The sequence below is a fragment of the Limanda limanda genome, chromosome 6 (assembly GCF_963576545.1).
Source record: "Limanda limanda chromosome 6, fLimLim1.1, whole genome shotgun sequence".
Classification (NCBI taxonomy): Eukaryota; Metazoa; Chordata; class Actinopteri; order Pleuronectiformes; family Pleuronectidae; genus Limanda; species Limanda limanda.
In genome coordinates, this window is record NC_083641.1 from 10,230,468 (window position 1) to 10,241,767 (window position 11,300).

Genomic DNA, 11,300 nt, shown 5'->3' on the forward strand with positions numbered 1-11,300 from the left:
TACAGAGAAAGTGATCAGTCACCATGACTGTTATGACAGTGAGATGACCAGCTGGTCCCGTCGCTGTGCGGGCGGAGAAGTGATTAAATTAGCACTGCTGTGTGAACAGCAGTCCATGTTTGTCAGGCTGCTGCAGAAATAAAGTCTCAGTCCTTCACACTGGGCATTATGTTGTGAAGCTGCTCAGATGTTGGATAGAATGCAGGCAGAAGGTGATCACAAGCAGCAGATGTCAACCTGAACAATGCGACACTCCCGCTCCCACGGTTTTTCACAGAAAATGGAGTGGGAGCACGCCTTTGTTGCCGAAACACAGCAGTGTGTTTGAGTGCTTTTTAAAATGTTGTTTGTACCACTAATCCTCAACTGGAGATATTGAATTAATTAGTACAGTTATTAGCAGGTTATAAAAGAGGCATATAATACACAAAAAATAGATTAATAACATATATACAAAACAAATGATTGGTTGAAAACATATTATGTTATTGTAGGAGTCGAGGGAATCATGTAAGCCCGAGATCTTCTAGCTTTTGCGTGCCTCGCGGCCAGCGTTTATTTGCACAAACAAATCAAAACACAGCGACATCCGGGTGCCACACAAACATCCGCTTTTAACCACCCCCAGTGCACTCGTTACCTTGGTAACCCCACAGTAAGTGTTCAACCCCCATTAGTGTAACGTCTTTGGTGAATTATGTGTTATCACCTGTCCCCTACATACGTCCCCTCAGAATTCACAAACAAAGTTAATACGTTGGGGCTCGAATCACCCGACCTGCACGGTTCCTTAAAACGTCAGGCGGGGATGTAGTCTGGGGCTTAACTGGAGGCACACTAAGGGCTGTGCGGTGGCCCGGGGGATGAGCAGGAGGGCGCCCCCGCCGTGGGGGCTTAGCTACCTCAGTAGGTTGAGTTAGATCCAAGTGGGCAGGTTTCAGCCGGTCCACAGATACATGTTCTGGTTTACCACCAATGTCCACGATAAACGTTTTAGGGCCGGCCTCAATGACCCTAAATGGACCATCATAGGGACGTTGAAAGGGCCCACGATGAGCATCCTGACGAATGAACACAAATCCCGCAGAATGAAGTTTGACAGGGATATGAGAATGAGGGATGTTGTGTTGCGATGTGGGAACTGGTGCGAAAACCTTGGCATTGTCCAGGAGCGTAGCTCGTTGTTGTGCTGCAGACCAAGAAACTGTAGTATCAGGGACAGAATCCCCAGGGACTCTCAACGGTTGGCCATAAACCAACTCGGCAGATGAAGCTTGTAGGTCTTCCTTAGGGGCGGTCCTAAGCCCCAACATGACCCATGGAAGCCTGTCGACCAAGTTACCGTCCTTGAGGCTGGCACGTAGAGCAGCTTTCATAGAACGGTGGAATCGCTCGCACAGCCCGTTAGCCTGTGGATGGTATGCCGTGGTGCGGTGAAGTTTAGTCCCCAGGTTCTCTGCCACCGAGTTCCAGAGTCCAGGTGTAAACTGCGGGCCCCGGTCAGACGAAATGTCAGATGGGACGCCGAACCGAGCAACCCAGGTGATGATAAATGCCCGAGCCACATCAGCCGCTGCTGTTGACACTAACGGCACAGCTTCCGGCCAACGTGTAGTTCTGTCAACCATGGTGAGAAGGTGTGTGAACCCCTGAGAGGTGGGCAGGGGCCCAACCAGGTCCAGGTTAACATGGTCAAACCTTCTTTCGGGCACTAAGAAATGTGCCAGGGGGGCCTTAGTGTGGCGGTGGACTTTAGAGCGTTGGCACACCACACATGTTTCAGCCCACTTCCGCACATCCTTTTTAAGTCCATGCAAGACAAATTTTGCTGCTACAAACTTCTGTGAAGGTCTTTTTCCTGGGTGTGACAGGCCATGGACAGCGTCGAAAACCTGTCGTCTCCAACCTGTGGGAACGACTGGTTGTGTCTGACCTGTGGAAACATCACATAGGAGAGTAGTGCCAGCAGCACCAAAAGCAACATCCTCTAACCTCAGTCCTGTCTCAGCCATCCTCAGTGCCTGAACATCTGGATCCGAAATTTGATCTGCTGCCATGCAATCATAGTCCACACCCAGCTGGACGGCTCCAGTGATCGCTCGGGAGAGGCAGTCAGCCACCGGGTTGTGCTTGCCTGCCACAAGTTGTATATCTGTTGTAAACTCTGATATGAAGGAAAGCTTGCGCTGCTGGCGAGCAGACCACGGCTCTGCCACTTTAACCATGGCAAATTCAAAGGCTTGTGGTCCACGTACGCTGTGAAACTTCGGCCCTCTAGCAGGAAACGAAAGTATCGGACGGCAAGATAGAGGCCTAGCAGCTCCCTATCGAATGTACTGTATATCCGCTTATTGGGGCGCAGTTGCCTGCTGAAAAAGGCGAGCGGCGGCCAGGCCCCCTTGACCCACTGCTCATGCACCGCTCCAACTGCATAGTCCGAAGCATCGCTCGTGATGGATATCGGTACATTGGGTGCGGGGTGTGCCAACATCGTCGCCTTAGCCAAAGCTGCCTTAGCATCCTCAAACGCTTTATGCCTTTCCTCCGTCCAAATCACTGCGTGCCTGGCCGCTTTACCCTTCAGGGCCTCATAAAGGGGTTGCATTAGCTGTGCTGCATGCAGAATAAAGCGGTGGTAAAAGTTCACCATGCCCAAAAACTCCTGCAGAGACTTCACTGAGAGTGGGCGTGGGAAATTCGCCACAGCTTCCACCTTTGAAGGGAGAGGAACTGCACCGTCCTTAGTAATGCGTTGTCCCAGGAAGTCGATAGTCCTCAGCCCAAACTGACACTTGGCTGGGTTTATAATCAGGCCATGTTGACAGAGTCGCTCAAACAGTGTCAAAAGGTGAGACGTGTGAGTATATCATCCAGATAAACAAATAAAAAAGGAAGGTCCCTCAGTACTGTATCCATCAGTCGCTGGAAAGTCTGAGCTGCATTTTTAAGACCGAACGGCATCCGAAGGAATTCGAAGAGGCCAAATGGTGTGATAACCGCTGTCTTGGCTACATCCAGTGGGTGCACCGGCACCTGGTGATAGCCACGGACTAAGTCCACCTTGGAAAATATGACTTTATCCGCCAAACGGGCAGAAAAGTCCTGGATGTGCGGGACAGGATAACGATCGGGTGTTGTTGAGTCATTAGCCGGCGGTAATCGCCGCACAGGCGCCAGCCACCACCTTTCTTTGCCACAATTTGCAGTGGCGAAGACCAAGGGCTACTGGAACGACGAATAATCCCCAGGCGCTCCATGTTCTCAAACTCAGCTTTAGCAATAACCAGCTTTACCGGGTCTAGGCGCCGGCTACGGGCATGAACGGGCGGGCCTGCTGTAGACATATGATGTTCCACGCCATGTTTGGTGCTGTTGGATGAGAACGTGGGCTTTGTTAAGCTTGGAAACTGTATCAGGAGGCGGTGGAACTCATCCGTGGCTGGTATAATGCTGGACAGCCCCACAAAGTCTGATACTCCGATTGAGCAGATATAAGAACTAAAAGTCACTGCATCAATTAAGCGGTGGCCCTTGATATCTACTAACAGCCCATAAGCGCACAGGAAATCTGCCCCTAGCAGGGGAACAGTAACTTTGCTGTTATAAAGTCCCAGCTGAACTGTTGGTCCCCAAAACACAGCTCCACGTACCTTATCCCATAGGTGCGGATCGGGGTGCCGTTGGCAGGTTGCAGCGGGGGGCCGTGCCTGTCGCTCAGCATTAGTCGGCAGCTGCTGCAGGAAAAGCTCCTTGAACAGAAGCTCCGGCTTGTGGTTTCCCAGGAGAGACAGCATCTTGTCCATTAACTCCAAAGCTCTGAGTCACCGAGGCCGGTAAGTGACAGCAGTCGGCGGGCGCGCTCGGAGTCGGAGAGCTCGAAAGCCGTCAACAGGTGATCCTTCAGCGCACCATATTTATCGTGCTCTGGAGGATGTAGTGGTATCAGCTGTAATGTCTCTCAGGGCGAACTGCGCCTCCGTCTGAGCAAACCAGGCCGCCGGTTGCGATTCCCAAAACTCCGGGAGCTTAAGTCTGACTGCGTTTATCGCCATGTCCGTCTCTGGATACGTACAGAGTAGTCAGGGTCACCAATGTAGGAGTCGAGGGAATCATGTAAGCCTGAGATCTTCTAGCTTTTGCGTGCCTCGCGGCCAGCGTTTATTTGCACAAACAAATCAAAACACAGCAACATCCGGGTGCCACACAAACATCCGCTTTTAACCACCCCAGTGCATTCGTTACCTTGGTAACCCCACAGTAAGTGTACAACCCCCATTAGTGTAACGTCTTTGGTGAATTATGTGTTATCACCTGTCCCCTACATTATGATCATTTTGGGACAAATATGGATGTGGGCTTGCGGATACTTGGATGACAACATATGAGCAGAATGTAGGCATGTTATGTTTTTTTCTGTTGTTTTATTACGTCTGAAGCCTTGTTCACCAGTTACTTTGATTTGGCTGTTACAAAGTTTACCCTGAGACTCCAGAAGTGTTTTGTAGACTCGAACACTTCACTCACCCCTCCATCCATCGGCTTAGTGGTGAGTAGATACTGAGTGAGTTTTAATTCTAGGTTAACTATCCCTATAACTTTGATCAGAACTATAATTGCATAGAAGCAGAGCTTCATATTTTTACCCCACTTTCATTAGAATAGCATTAGGAAGAGATCTTTTCATGGCCAGTATGGTCAAAAGAAACAATGGCAGCACCAGTTACCACTTATGCAGTGTTGTATATAAAATGCACTGATGTGGTGTGAGTACTGTCTCTGAGAAGGCCTCTTCCTGCAGGAGCCAGATGGGAGAATCAGCTTATCTGGTCTGGCTGTAGCCAGCCCATCTATATCACCTCTTGCTTCGGCATTTATTTTCCCGGTATTCTGAAGTATATACCTACATTTCTTTTCTTTAAATTTCTTGAAATAAACTTGTCATGGAGTTATTTCCCATGCACTTCATCTAGTATTGCAAATTAGAACACCAATCAGCTATATAGCTAGTATTGTATGTCCTGGGTGTGAAGCTGTTTATAATCCTGTCAGCAAGTGTCAAAAATACCTGCCAATCAAGGCTTAAATCAACACATATGAAAGTGCTGTGTTACAAAAATACAGTATTCTAACTGGAACGGCACTCAGTGGAGTGTATACCTGAGCCAAGGCTAACGCCCAATCTCGCAATGTTAATTCCTGGATCTGTACCAAAATTTAATGAGTTCTTTCCTCATCCATGCTGCATCCTTCCACCAAGTTTTGTGATAATCCATCCAGTAGATTTTGCATAATCCTGATGATTTACAAATTCAAATAACCTCCAATGCTTTGTGAATCACTGGTCAATGGTGCAGGTTCCCTGAATTAATCTTAGGCTATGCAAAACCTAATCAGTGTTACCTGGTGAATAAATTAGGTTCAGAGACTAAGAAATCACTCACCTCAAAGTTCTTGTGATATTTTATTAGCTTTGGCACTTTAATATTGAGATATACTTAATTGGAATTTGATCTAAATTGTGTGATACGCAAGTGTCTAATCAACAAAAAAAAATTCAAAAGAAATCTTGCAGATTACAATTGAAAATCCTCCCCACACCACAAAGATCAGCCTGAGCATGTGTCCTTGTTTAATATTCAAGTTGTCAAAGTCACTCTATCACAGGGACATGAGGACATTTTACGCTACAGAAATATCCTTTTTTTCTCACTGCTTCCAGGATCCCTGATGTCAGGGACAGTGGCAGTGGAAATGCCCTGACGCTGCATTTTCTCCCCTGCTGCACAGCAGAGGGGTGTTTTTGAAATGGAGAGGCACAGTGTTCAGTACATTACACTCACAGCTGAGGGACGTGGGGTGCTGGGGCCTCAGCGGCACGCCCACACCATGTGCCCAGAGAGAATTAACCTTCACTACCAGCAGATGGTGATTTCAGTGTCCCAGATCATAAACAGCTAAAACGATGTCTCATTCTGTCTTTTATGTGGAACTGTGGATAGTCTAACGTCAGACTTGTTTCTGCAAAAGAGATTTTTAATATAAATCAACAAAAGTGTCCAACATTACAGTTTTTACGGGTTTTTCTTTCTCAGGGACGACAGATCAAAGGCACAAGATCAATTTTGCAAACATAGTCTTATGAAAAGTCTCAGTTAAGACATAATGTTCAGAAATAGTGTTATTTGCAAATAGATTGTTATTTAACCTGTTTTGGGCAGAATATGTGCAAAACCACCAAAGACTGGAGGACCTATGTTTTCTCCATTGAAAAAACTGAGTGATGTCCATAGTGAGATTATGTTGGAATATCAACATCCCTTTAATACGTTAGCTGAATGTTAAGCATATATATTTGGACCATGATATAAAAAAAGCAGTCAGTTCACAACTGCTACACTCAAAACTTAAGTTCTCGATTCATTAATTATTTAGGGATCTTTCATTTGCTTCTTTCAATCCTCTAATGGCTCTTGAGTTGTATAATAAATTTGTATTTTGACTACTTTGAAGTTTAGGGCAGATATCAGCGCACTATTAGTGCAGTCCAACATCTCGACAATGGCTTTATTCTGCCTGATTAGCCCATAGGGTGAGTCAAATCAAATCAGTGCCCACAATACTCTCAACCTTATAATTTTTGATGTATTTTGTAGAATGAAATATCAGCTATCTTTTTCACAAAGGGAACATATCAAATACCATGCTTGTGTTTTGTTCGACCTCAGGTAAGGGTATCTGATAAAACCTTTCTTGAGGAGTTTCACTGTTACTTACTGCCATCATAATTCCACCCCTGCCATGTTTAGTACAATATAAGACAGGCCTCAACCAGCTGATGTGAAATATACATGTACATGTATGCATAGTATCCATTTGCTGCACAGAAAAAATTAGACCAATCTATCTAATTCAGAAGAACACATTAAACATAGTATTAAGTAATATTGAGTTTAATTTGTTCAGTAGCTCCAGCAGGTTTGAGCCACAGCTGCCCTAAAATGCTAATTATTTTCATTTATATATCTCTTATAGTATCTTGAATTTCCTTAATATATCTTGACAAAGATCTAATTGAAAATTGAAAAGATGCTTTACAAATAATATCACGGTTCGACTCTACCATCTTTCTCTGTGTTCTCCTTTGTTCTTCATTCCTTGTTGGCTGTTTGTGCCCCAAAACGTGTTGATCTTCACACTGAGGTGGAATAACTGGAAAACAGTGGCTCTCTGAAAGTATTTAAAACATAAGCGAATCTAAACCACTATGTCATCTTTTGGAAAGTGGTTAGCAGATAGAGGCATATGCAGTTTCAACTTAATGCACTGAAACATGCAACATTACTGATATTTGCATGGAGATAATGTTGGGTGGTATAATGTCGCAGGATGGAGACTGTGGGGAGGTTCACACTTTGTGTGTGTGCGACACGGTGGCCCAGCGGGGTGTTTGACCATCTGACCCTCTGCAGGTCTGTCCTGCCTCACCATCCATCTGCTCAGCCTGCTGTCGAGAACAGAGGCCATTACCCACACGGTATGTAGTCTACCCGCCATCCATCTAACATAACATACTGCAGGTGTGGTTACAACCTCTTTCATCAAAGGCAGCTATAATGTGCGGTCAGGTGGTTGAGAAGCAGTGAGCTGCACATGCTGTATCTAGGACCTTTTGCCCCATTAGGGTCATTTAGAGTTCATCTTGTAGACCTGTGCTTATTTATTCATTTATGTATTCATATGGTCCCCAGTCAGTAATATACACATTTTTTCCAATCCCTCCAATGATAAATGGGACATACTATTTACATACACTTTACATGCAGCTATTTGTTTTGAATAATATCAGTGGACTGAAGAATGTGACTGTTAGAGGGGTCACTCCTTTTGGCAGCTTCATAGTTTCTCTATCTGGCCCACAACTCTACTGTCTTGGTCCACTCTCACTCTCACTGCTCTTCTGGCCTGGGTCTTGGCTGCAGCAGCAACCCAGCAAAAGAGCCGAAAAAAACAACCCCCACTGTGCAACACCTGTTCAGCACTTAACCCTGTTAGCAATAAGGGGGTGAAAGTAGCAGGTAAACAGTCAGATATTTTCCACAAGTTACATATATTTTATCAGTTATATTTATGTTTAAAATATTGTATACAACCTTTAGAATTATTTGGTGGTTTCTGTCCCATTGTTTGACTAAAAACACATCAATGATAACCAATGATAGCTATGCTCCTGATGTGTTTCTAAGGAGAGAATCAGGCCTAAAATAAGTCTTATTCATATATGGTCCATTACATGTAAACCAATCTATGTCCTTCTCTCAAGGTTAAAACAGAACTTAAAAAGGGTCTACATTTGAAATATGCTCATATTTATTCAGCAGGTCACTCAAGCAGGAGCTCCTTACTGCCACAGAGTACTTTGCATGCTTCTGCCTTCTTTTAAAGTGAATACAATTAATGTTGGGAATTCAGGAGAGGCAATAAAGTCCATGAATGGAGGGGGCAGCATGTTAGAATGTGAAGGAAGGTCATTAGTCATCCACCAACAGCAATATTCTTATAGAGCTTGTTCTCAATTGCTCCTGTTTATTCAGCCTGATGATCCCCACGGCCCTTTTTTCTGCTGTGATCTCAGCAGCCACCTGATAATCTCCATTAGTGCCTCAACCTTTAGGAATGCTAACATTTTAGGTATTAAAACAACAACATGGCTATTTTGGTGTTGGCCAGAGATGATTTAGCCCTCATTTCATTACTTCACAGTTAAGGAGCATGCAATCTTCCGAGCTTTATAAAAGTAGCCCAGTTGCAGCTGTTGATGACTAGTTTGACTTCAATGACTTGATTAACTTGATTTGATTTCAAATTGATTTGATTTCAAATTGATTTGATGTCAAATTTTGGCCACAAACATTCACAAACCTCCCACTTGGTTTGCACCATGTCAGGTTCAGCTTGTCCAGAAAAGGTAACCTTGGATTTGTCCACTGTAAATATGCTCATAAAATCATCCCTGTCCATAGGCACCGATATTATTTAATCAATTATCATTCACACTAAAATAACAGGACAACTATAACATCAAGACTTACATGCAAATAAATGAAAGTATTACCTCTTGCAGACGTACCAAGCAGGTGGTCAGGTCAGGTTGTTGATCTGGAAGAGATGCTGCCTTACCTCTGTGTTCTTCTGTTGAAGAGGTCAATGGGGATGAGCAATCGCCGCGCTGATCGATTGCAAATGAGAACTCTTCAGACTGAGGCTCCAGCTGTCCTCAGAATTAGAGGAGAAAGAAAAAATCAATGAATGAATGCTTTGAATCTTTCAACACGCATGAGAGAAAAACTCCTGTGCCTGGAAATAATCTGTTTTGGTCAAATTAAAAGACAAGAACATTTTGTTTAACATGTATGCAGAGTGCATATAGTAAAAAAAAACTCTTGAAATGTAAATTATCTCGTGATGCACTAGAATACATTTTTTAAGAGAATGGGTATTTTTTGCAGCAAACAATTAAATTTGTCAAATAAAGCACAGGAAATTGTTCTAATATGTGTTGCTTTGTTTCAAGTGGCACAGTAAACCATAACAGTGAATCAGCATGCAACATACCACGACCCTGAAACTGACGCAGTAGAACAGAATTCAGACATTTTTTTTTTATTATTATTATACTTGTGCAAAGCCTGTTCTCAACCTGCCTGTTTGGAATGGATTGTTCTTTTGACTTGTGTCGATGCTCTGGAGCTACTTCAGAATGGTTCCTAGTCGTTAGTGAGTCCTCCTCAAAAAGTTCTTCAATATACTGTAACTTTTATTGTTTGTGTGGTGGACGTTGTGTGCAGAGCTTTTTATAAACAGTCTTTGGTGCAGAGTAAAGTTTACTTTGTGTTCATCCTACCTGGATTATCTACTATGAAGATTTTATTGTCAGTGTTTTTCATAAAATGAAAATTACATTTAATTTATTACTTTTCATGTATGTGGTTTATATTTAAATTTGAATGAATGACTGGTATTTTTTCATACATTGCATGTCAATGCAGAGGTTTGTGAACTGAAACCATAGTCAGACCTAAATTCAGACCCAAAACCTGACAATCCAATCAGCTGTACATAATCTTTACAGAAAATGTTAGCATGCTAACAGGCTAATCTTTGATGTTAATCATGGTAAACATTGTATACTTGTGTTTGCATTAAGCTAAAAGTAATGCTGTGCTTAGTAATAGCCATACAGCTCTTATTATACACTGTGCTTATTGGTTATACTGGCACATTACTAATATTATGATTATTATTATTACCTCTGATAATTCATGGCTCTTACTGGGAAAAAAAGTGGCATATTATGATTGGAAAAATAATCAAATTCACAGATCACACGGATGTAAACTGGAATGTCAAAGTGATCAGAGGATTCAATACACATAATCTAAGGATGTATCCACTTAATTTTGAAGGCTACACAAACTCAATGTGAATAAAAAGTTGAACATATACATCAATCAGTTTGTTAACATGATTTTTTTTAATTCATTTTTAACTTAATGAGGACAAAGGTCATAAAAACAACTGTGTGTTTCACTTGCACTGACCCTATGGACTTTGTGGCTATTCAACGTTATGTAAGTGAGTAAAAGTTTAACTATGGAGAGAGGACAACAACAGCACTGCTGGAATAGACTTTTATACAACAGCTGTGCAATTTATAAGAGCTACTCATAAAACAGTTTCTTCTTGTTTTCTGTTGGGAACACTCACTCAGTCCTTGTCACACACACAACTAGAACCTTGGGGCTGCTTTAAACAAAGAACGTAAAATATTGATGATTTGTTTTCCCTCTCAGTTGTCGACACTTAAATAAAATACCAACTGATACAAAAAGCTTTTCAGCTCTTGCTCTCCCCTCCTTTCAGCTTGAGACTGGCTTGTTCTGCTCCATCTCCTTAGTCTTGTTAGTTTAGGAAAATTTGCTAAAAATGCTGTATAATATTTAACTGATAATATTAACATTTTGATAAATATTTCTTCATCATTGACAACATATTAAACATAAATATCTTCTCCTGCTTATTCTTCCATATATTATTATTATTGTCAATAATAATAATACACATGTCAATTTATTTGATACACTAGCTATATATAGTTAAAGTTTCCGTTTTATAACTTTATACCAATAAATGTTTTTAAGGGACTGTATGTAGACTTTTGCTATTGCTACATTAGCTGTCGTGTCCAGTCTTTCCTAGAGAAGTATAGAGCTGCTCAGAAAGCAATAAATTATAATCTCTCC